Here is a 9,324-nt window from a genome sequence, read left to right on the forward strand (position 1 = left end):
CCTTGGAGGGGCCAGAGCTGTTCCGTGTGCCAAGTTCCTTCAGCTGAGGCCGGTGGGCACAGCACACTCCCACTGTGGCCCCAGCTCAGGCTTGCATCTGCTCATTATACACAAGCCGGGGTCTTCGACGCGCTGCCCAATCTGGTGGCTCCTGACCGCGCGGACCCTGGAGCTCTTGGTGCGGTGCCTCGGACTTGCGTGCTCTCTGCAGGAGGCACACACCTGCTGGCGCAGCAGGAACTCCTCACTGCCAACCCTTCTGCCGTAAGGCAGTTATTACACGTGGGTCACGATTCTCACTTTCCTTAGAGTGGCCACCAGAAAGCCTAAATGGGGCCAGCCCCCTCCCCAGGGAAGCTGCACAGGAGCGACGTGAGGAAACAGGGGTGTCCTTGCAGCCAGCTAGCCGGAGGAGAGGTGTGGCCTGGTGGGGCTGTGCTGGCTGTCCGCTGATATGGCTGTGCTGGCTCTCCCCTGGTGGAACTGTCCGCTGGCTGTCCGCTGGTGGAGCTGTCTGCTGGTGGGGCTGTGCTGGCTGTCCGCTGATATGGCTGTGCTGGCTGTCCGCTGGTGGGGCTGTGCTGGCTGTCCGCTGGTGGGGCTGTGCTGGCTCTCCCCTGGTGGGGTTGTCCGCTGGTGTGGCTGTCCGCTGGTGTGACTGTCTGCTGGTGGGGCTGTGCTGGCTCTCCCTTGGTATGACTGTGCTGGCTCTCCTCCGGTGGGGCTGTCCGCTGGCTGTCCGCTGGTGGGGCTGTGCTGGCTCTCCCCTGGTGGGGCTGTCTGCTGGCTGTCCGCTTGTGGGGCTGTGCTGGCTCTCCCTTGGTATGGCTGTGCCGGCTCTCCTCCGGTGGGGCTGTGAGCCTGGTGGATGGTCCCCCTCCAACCAGAGTGCATTGCAGGGCGTTTTCGTGAATGTGTGTCTCTTGCAGCATGAGCTCCTGGTTGGATCTCCTGACTCCTGTCATTTCCAAGCAGCTGTCAGCTTCTGTTCACCCTCCCCAGGAAGGAAAAGCAAGACAAGGCCATCCTGTCCGGTGTGGTCATTGGGGCAGAGTGCAGACAGGTGGTGGCATGGTTGTTCCTCACAGGTCTCAGGAGGCCCCAGCACCTGTCCCCCGTCTTGCCTGTTTGGGGGTTTAGTGCCTGGAAGAGTACTAAACCTGATGAGCAGGTGCGGTATTTGCTCGGAGCTCGCATAGGTAACGGCCACCTGGGTGACGCTGGGACCGGGGTCCGGCTGACAGCACAGCAGTGCCAATGGTGACACTTGGGAAGAGCTGGCAGGGGCCTGAGTCATGGATCACGCTGGCCTGGGGTGGAGGACATACCCAGGGCTTATCCTGCTAGGAGGGGTGAGTGTCCCCAACCCCGGTACCTCTGGTGTGGCACGTGGACCCTATGGCTGGACGAGGCTGGTGCCTTTAGTCCCACTGCCTCTGTGGCTTATGGGGTCCGCCGGTCTCTCTCAGCTTGTCAAGCCTCACCAGGCTCAGTCCTGGAGTTGCAGCAGTGACTCAGGTGCCCCTGTGGTGAGCACAGCTGGCGTCTCCAGGCCGGCCCCTCACCTGCCCCAGAGCAGCCACCTAGAGTCCATCTTTGCCATTCCAGAGGAAGCTTACTGCCCTCCCACTGATCAAAGTAAGACCACACTCACCGAGGACCACTCTGGTCCATGCATGAGCTGGCCACCCATAGCTTCTCTACCACCTGCCTTCCTCTGGACACCGTCAGTCAAGCCTCAGCTCCCTGGCTCGGCACCTGCTCTCCCTGCCACTCGACCTCAGTGATCGGCCAGCAGACCCAGCTTTGGGGATCCCTACCAACTCTTGCAGTCGGCTTGAGGGTGTCGGAGCACAGTGGAGGGAGCCTGAAGGGGGCTGCTTCTGACAGCAGCCATAAGCCCAGGTGGCCTGAGGCGGCTAAGCCTGCTGTTGCAGCTCCTCCAGGAATCAGCTATGCTGTGGGAATCAGGCAGCAGCTTGGGGGTCTCGGGGTGGGTTGGTGAAACCCTGGGAAGCTGCCCAGGGGGCTGTGGTCCCGGTGAGGGAAGCTCAGGGCTGGAGCCCAGTTCCCGTGTATGAGGAAACAGGAAGTGGCTGGCATCCTGGTTGGGGCGGGCGGCAGCAGCTTCTGCAGACGCCCTGGTTTCTGCAGCTCACTGCTTTGCCACTTTCCTGCCTCCCAGCTCCGGCTGCACAGGCCTCAGAAACCCAGACTTGGGCTGAGTACCCATTCAGAGGGCCGCAGAATGAGCTCTGCTCCCTGGCTCCCTGCTGGGTCCCCTTCCTCCAACCGATGACCCAGTGGACACTGTGTTTCAGTGGGGGGAGAGGGTGGAAAGGGGCCAGGGTCCCTGCCCTGGAGAGGCAGCCGTGGCCATGGACATCACAGGCTGGGAGGCAGAGCCTGCATTTGCACAGCAAGGGGTGGGCGTAGCTGAAGCTGTTGGGGTCGGCGCCTGTGGTCTAGCATGCCAAGCCACCATCTGTGGTGCTGACATCCCTAATTGACAGCGGTTCGTGTCCTGGCTGCTCCGTTGCTGATCCATCTTCCTGCATATGGCCTGGGAAAGCAACGGAGATTGGACCAAGTTGTTGGGCCCCTGTACCTGTGTGGGAGACCCGGAAGAGGCTGCGGCCTCCTGGCTTTGGATCAACTCAGTTCTGGCCATTTGGGGTATGAACCGGAGGGTAGATCTTTTTTCTGTCTGCTCTCTGTGGGACATTGCCTTGAAAGCTGTTGGCTGAGCTGGTAGTCCTCACAAAAGTCATCGAGAAGCCAATCAAATTGTCTTCTTTCCCACTGGGCCACCTCCAAGGCCCCAGCGCGTGCTGGCACAGTGGCCAGAACGGCCACGTGTCCATGCTCTGCAGCTGGACACTCAAGGCCCAGTTTCACTCGCACACCAGGCACAGCAGTCGCTCTGATGGACAGTTGTGACACACACTAGCTGGGTCAGGTGACTGTCTTTCAGAATAGCTCGTGGTGCTGCCCTGGTGCTGCCCGACCACAGCTCGCCGCAGGGACACGCAGCTGGGCACAGCAAGGCCACGGGCCAGAGAGCGAAATGCTGCCAGCTGCGGAGGCAGGAAGCATCCTTCCCTGAGGTCTGGCTGCAGGGACCACCGTTCTTCCTGGGGCGTGAGGGCAGGCAGGAAGGCGCTGGGGGGCCAGGTGTCCACAGCCAGCACCTAGCAACTCTTGGCAATGTGGATAGCGGGAGACTCGCTCGGTGCCCTGGACACTGCGCCTGGTGGTGGCCGTGCTGCTTACAGACAGGAGCATGGCGACAGGTTCCATCTGCACAGGCTGAGCGCTGTGGGAGGGTGGACCGGTGCTTCTGTCCTGGCCTGGCCTTCCTGTCCCGTCAACCCAGGATCCGTGGCGGCCCCACCCTCGGAGTCGGGGCTGACAATGACACAGGAGTGAGAGAGGTCGTCCCTTGGAGCAATGCACACAGAGGGGCCACAGGTGAGGTTGGGTGCTCAGCCACGGGGAGGGCCGAGGAAGCACAGAGGCCACCTGCACGCCTCTGGGTCTGGAGACCAGGGCGGCAGGGAAACTGACAAGTGAGGGAGAGGGGACGCAGCTCTGCCCCCAGGGCTGCCCCCAGCCCCACCTGCTATTCCTCAGCTCATGTTTCCTTGGGTGTCACTCCCGGGTAGCCCGGGCGTGCCCAGGGCATCGGGGCACCAAGGGAATGGCTCTGAAAGTGCTCATCTCTCCCCATCAGTGGCCGTTACCAGGGAGCTGCTGGGGCAGAGGGGCACCCTGCCAGCTCCTCAGCTTGATGAAACCGAAGTCCACATTGGCTTGAAGGGGTCAGTGTCAGCAGCGGGTTGGCAGGTACAGGGGAGGGGCTGCAGCTGTCCCCCGGGCGACAGCATTATGTGTGTCTGGCCCAGGTGAGTGACAGCGGATCTCACTGCCCCGCTGGTGAGGGGTCCTGAGGCGTGACTTGACTTTCCTCCTCCTCTTAGTCTGTCCTTTGATGGAGTGCAGAGGCCCCCTCTCTGTTCACTTGCTGGCAACATCAAGGACTGCACACCTGCCTGAGGCTGGCAGAGCAGGTGTGCCAGCCCTAGGGCAGCAGCTGGGCTTCTGCTCCTCATGCCCTCAGTCAACCTCTTGGGAACCTTGGGTTTTGGACTTGTGCCACATCCTGCTGAGCCAGGGCTGTGGTCTGAGCCTGGCACCCCTCAAACTCCTGTGCTTGAACCCCAAGCTGCCACTGTCCCAGGCAGGCACACACACGCCAGGCGCCATCTCCAAGGCGTCACTGGCACCCCCAGCCTCTCTGTCTGGACTCTGGTCCCCCCAACAGGGGCTGCTGGTTGCTGAAGGTCTGAGTGCTTCCCACAGCTGCCCAAGGTTGGTGGGGGGACAAAGGCGACCATGCCCTTGCTTTCTGGGGCAAACCTATGGTTGGTCAGGGTGGGCAGCTCAGTTCACACAGGTGTGATGAGGGCTTGAAGGAAGCAGGATTCTGGTTTGGTTCTGGGCCTGCCTCCTGGGCCGACAAGTGGCACGGGCCGGTCCCTGGTCCCCCTCTGGTCTGGTTCTGGGCCTGCCTCCTGGGCCGACAAGTGGCACGGGCCGGTCCCTGGTCCCCCTCTGGTCTGGTTCTGGGCCTGCCTCCTGGGCTGGCAGGTGGCACGCTCCCCTTGTTAGAGTCCGGGCCAGAGCTCCCTGCCCGGACATTAGGGTGCGAGCTAGTCAACCCCCAGAAAACGACAAAGAGTCTTGCCGGTAATGCAAAAAACAAACAGTTTATTGTGCCAGCATGCTGGGGTCAGATCGTACTTGGGGCACACAGGCCAGCCAAGCGGATCGGACCCCGACTTGACTTAACATAAGGCTGGAGATTATATACCCCGTCTTGGCTGTAACATATAACAAAATCAACTCAAAAGTAACAAATTTAGGTGCAAGCAGTCTGTTCCATTCTCACACTCATTATTTATGTTCCCACACTTATTGTTTACATTCCCACACTTATTATTTACGGCTCATCCCATCCTGACACCCTTGTCTTTATGGCTCCTCCAGTCTTTTATGGCTCCTCCCGTCCCTGGGTCGGGGAACTGTGCCCCTGCCTTCCTGCACCCGGGTTAGATGGTAGATAAAGAAACAAGGGAGACAGATTGATCACTAAAGTGGAGCTTTCCCACAGTGCAGGCGCCTTCTGACCTAGCGAAGTAGTGGCTTCTCACCCAAAAGGGCCTAATATCACCTAACACTAATATTCTTAACATTTTAACATACTAACTTTATACCAATACTCTAACACCCTAAGGGCCTTTGGGATCTCTCTTGGGGGGACAACGACGCCAGGCACCCCGGAGACCCCACTGGGACCTGGTGCTCAGCACCATTTGGGGGGCCAGGAGTGGCTCCTAATTGCAACGGCACAAGACTCCCCCAAGCCCCTTCCCCACGGTCTGTGGGCACAAACTCTGCCAAAGCACCCCAGTAACATGCTGCGGAAGACCCCAACATTTCTCAGCGTCTGGATCAGTGTTGGCCTACAGGGCATCCTGCACTGGGCTGGGAAGCCACTGCTGTGTGCTGGGCATGGGAGGGGGCTGGGGGGGCTCTGCCCAGGACACCTGGGCTTTGTGGACTCAGTCCTGGGGCTCAGCCATGCAGGTAATGGCAGCTGCCATGCCTGCACACACAGCCAGGGCCCTGAGCTCCACGCATGCACACTGACTTCGGGCCCTCGGCCCCGGGCAGTCCTGGGCTGAACTGTCCGCCATGTGTCTATCCGGCAGTTCTTTCCCCACTCATGGAGGGCAGTGCCAGGCCTGCAGGGGGCCTGCTGAGGGCAGCAGCATGGTCAGCAGGAAAGCCAACTCCGGAAGAGTGCTCCCCCCACCGCGGCTGCCCGGGGGCTGTGGCTGCCCCAGGGACCATGGCTGCCAGGGGCTGTAGCTGCGGGGAAGAGGGGGTGCTGTGGCTGCCCTGGGGGCCATGGCTGCCCGTGGGCCGTGGCTGCCCGTGGGCTGTGGCTGCAGGGCTGTGTTACCAGTCAGGACTGACACCGGCCTTTGCCGGGCCCCTCGGCACATGCACACTATGGCCTCTGGGGTCAGTGACACCCAGCACCAGGTGACAAGGCTGGCGTGACGGCCACTGGCAGTGCAGTCTCTGGGCGCTCTTGCTGAGCCTGCCACTTCCGTTCCATTGGAGTCTTTCTGCACAGGACACACACAGGTCCAGCTCTGAGGTGGACCGCCCACGCAGCAGGTCACCTGAGGGTCACTTCCCCAGGACCATGTCCTCCCGTCTTGCACCCCAAGATGCCCTGGTTCAGCTGTGGTGACCACTTCCGGCCCATGTCCCTGTGGTGCACTCTGGACTTGACCGAGTTGAGCCTTTGAGCCCTCGCCAACTGACCACAAGGAAGTCCTGAGCAGCGCAGGCTATGCTGGGCAGAGCTGAGTAAGACAGCAACATACGTAGCTGGGAGCCTGTGTGCCCCCTGCCAGTGGCCAGGTGCCCGCTGCTTGCAGGCGCAGCTGTAAACACCACATGAGGAGTCTGTCCTGCTGCTTCTGCCAGGCCACCTGGAACCATGGACCCTCGGCCGGGGGCAGGGTGCGACCCAGCAGGGGTGTCAGCCATTTCCCCAGGACCCTGGGGCGCAGTGTCTGTCACGGACTGTCGGACATGCTCGGCAGTCGACAAAGCTGCTTCAAACACCAGACACTCAGACGTTCTCCAGCCCGAGGACCACCACTGCTGCGGGTCAAGGCCTCGGGCCGCCTCCCCCTGCGGCCCCTGTGATGGCGGATGGTCTCTCCCTGCCCCGGCCCCTGGCCTCTCTCCTCTCCACAGTGTCTGCAGGTGTGCCATGGGCGAGGGCACGGCCAGCCGCCACTGCTCCTCTGCAGTCTCACCTGACCGACTCACTGAAGTGGTAACATGCAGAGCTGCTCCCTGTCCACTTCCGCAGAATGCTGCCAAGGCTCCCAGCATGGCACGTGCCAGTGCAGGACACAGCGCCAGGAGCCAGGGGCCCTGTGCCCCAGGTGGACGCCGAGGTACAGCTCCTCTGCTTCTGGCTGCCCGGGCCCTGACATCTGCTTGGCCCCTGTGCCACTTGTCCCTCCCATGCGGCGACCATCTTCACCATCCTGCCTTGGCTGCATGGCCAGCGCTGGCCCAACATGTACTGCAGATTTGGGATACTGACCTGCTGGCTGCCTCAAGGTGAAGGCTGGGGCTTGACGAGTTCCGCCAAGGTCAAGCTCTTTTACTGTGTGGAATGGCGGCTCCCGACCAGGCCGGCTCCCGGGGCTCCCGACCCGCAGCCCAGGTGGCTCCCAGCATCCCCGCCTGCAGCCCAGGTGGCTCCTGGGGCTGAAGTTTTGAACCAAGAGCACAAATAAGACAATGTTTCCCTGGCACGAGGACCAGTTTCCACGACTCCTTACTCATCTTCTTGCTCAAAATGCCTCAGTGGGTTCTGCTTAATAACATTTTCACTTTTCTAAAAATACGTAGGGGAGCTCGGATGGCGGTGGGACACGCAGTCACGGAAGCGTGTCCCGACAAGGCTGGCCCATGTTTCAGAACAGTCACCTTCTGATGCGACTTTGCACCAGCCCTCACAGCCCTCACCTGCCAGGAGCAGAGTCCGACGGCAGCAGGGCCGCTGCCGAGCCACCTGCGGGTTTGCTGACTAAACGCCAGAATGTCAGAATGACACAGCGCATGAGAAAAGTAAGTTAAGGTAAAAAATAGAAACGAAGTGCTGTGTTTACAGATGACGGTGAAATCCACCAATTCACCATCCTTAGAAAAGGGGTGAGGCCAAAGTGAGCAGAAAACTCCGGCACAGGGAGGCTCCCGGGCCCTGCCGGCTCCGAAGGCAGCGTGGCTTGCAGGGCAGTGCTCTCAGACCGAGGGCATCGGGTCCCTGCGGGCACCGGGGCCCGAGCTGGGGCTGCAGCTTCCGTCCCCTGCCCTGGCCTTGGGGTCTCCGCACCATGGGGTCCACAGAGGGCATGGCCTTCACACCCTCATCCCTGGGTCCCTCTCAGTCTTACTCAGCTGACCAAGCCGCGGCTTGGCTGGATTTAGCCTCCTCCCACGCAACCCTGCACCCACGCAGCCCGTTCTCGAAGCGCCACACCTGCAGCTTCTCACGGCCCACCTCTCCAGGCCCCAGGCCCACCATCCCAGCCCGTGCTGGGGTTCATTCCTCCTCTCCCCTTGCTGCTCTGAGGCCTGGCTTGCTGGTCCATCCAGCACGGGAGCCTCAGGGCATCGCCCGCTGCGCCCACGGTCCGTCCACGCCCGTGCTGGACTCACCCAGGGAAGGTGCAGGAGCGAGCATTGCCGTAGCCAGCACGTTCCCTGGCTTACATTGACGTATGAGGGCAGGATGCTCCCTGCCATCCGCGGACATGGCGTGCCGGCTGCCAGTCCGGTTGCCCACACCAGGGTCGCCAGAAGCCGCACAGCTGCTCCCACTTCCTGCGGCGCCTGCACAGCTCTGGGCTCCGTGTCCTGCTGTCTCTATTCCTGTGATGTTCCCTCAGGCCTCACCTCAGGACCCCCAACTCCCACCCGCTTCAGCACTGCCCAGCAGTGGCCCGCTACAGGTGCCAGTGGACAGTGTCCCCGCTGCCACCCCAGAGAGAAGGGAGCCCCTGGGTGGCCGGTGAGTGGTGGGTGAGTGGTGGTTGCAGCCTCTAAGTGGGCCGTGTGCCAGGCAGCCCTGCCCAGTCTGTGCCCGCAGCTCCTGCTGCCCACCCAGGGCTGCCTTCCCTCCATGAGTGTGCCAGCCCGTACTGGTCTCAGGGCTGCGCACAGGGCTGCCCCTCCTGGCACTGGCCCAGGCTCTGTTTGAACCAAGTCTTCAGCGAAAGTTCCCGGCCTCTGCATGGACAGCACGTCTGGCCCAGGATGGTGTCTGTCATCCTCCTCGTGCGGTCATCTTGTGGCTACCCTGGGCGGACGCTGCCCCTTGCTGTCTGTTACTCCTAGACCTCCTGAGACAGGGATGAGGCCCTCAAGGTCAGGGTTGGCCGAGCCTCACCGCGCGCCCCTGCGGTGTGGCCGACCACGGCAGGAGCTGGCTCAGTGACTGTTGCTGAGGTCCTGCTGGCTGTCCCCGCAGACCTGGAGCGTCTGTGCCGAGGGAAACAGAGGGCCACAGCCTGCTGCTGAGGCTGGAGGCACAGGTGTGAAGCCGCTGTGCCCTGGCCGCACACGGCGCTGAGCTGGTGCTGGCTGGCGTCCTCAGCAGAGGCCCAGCCGCACGTTCCCCGGGGAGACTCGACCAAGAAGCTGACCCGACCAAGAAGCTGACCC

The sequence above is a fragment of the Ochotona curzoniae genome, unplaced genomic scaffold (assembly GCF_017591425.1).
Source record: "Ochotona curzoniae isolate NIBS_2020 unplaced genomic scaffold, NIBS_Ocur_1.0 scaffold_3890, whole genome shotgun sequence".
NCBI lineage: Eukaryota > Metazoa > Chordata > Mammalia > Lagomorpha > Ochotonidae > Ochotona > Ochotona curzoniae.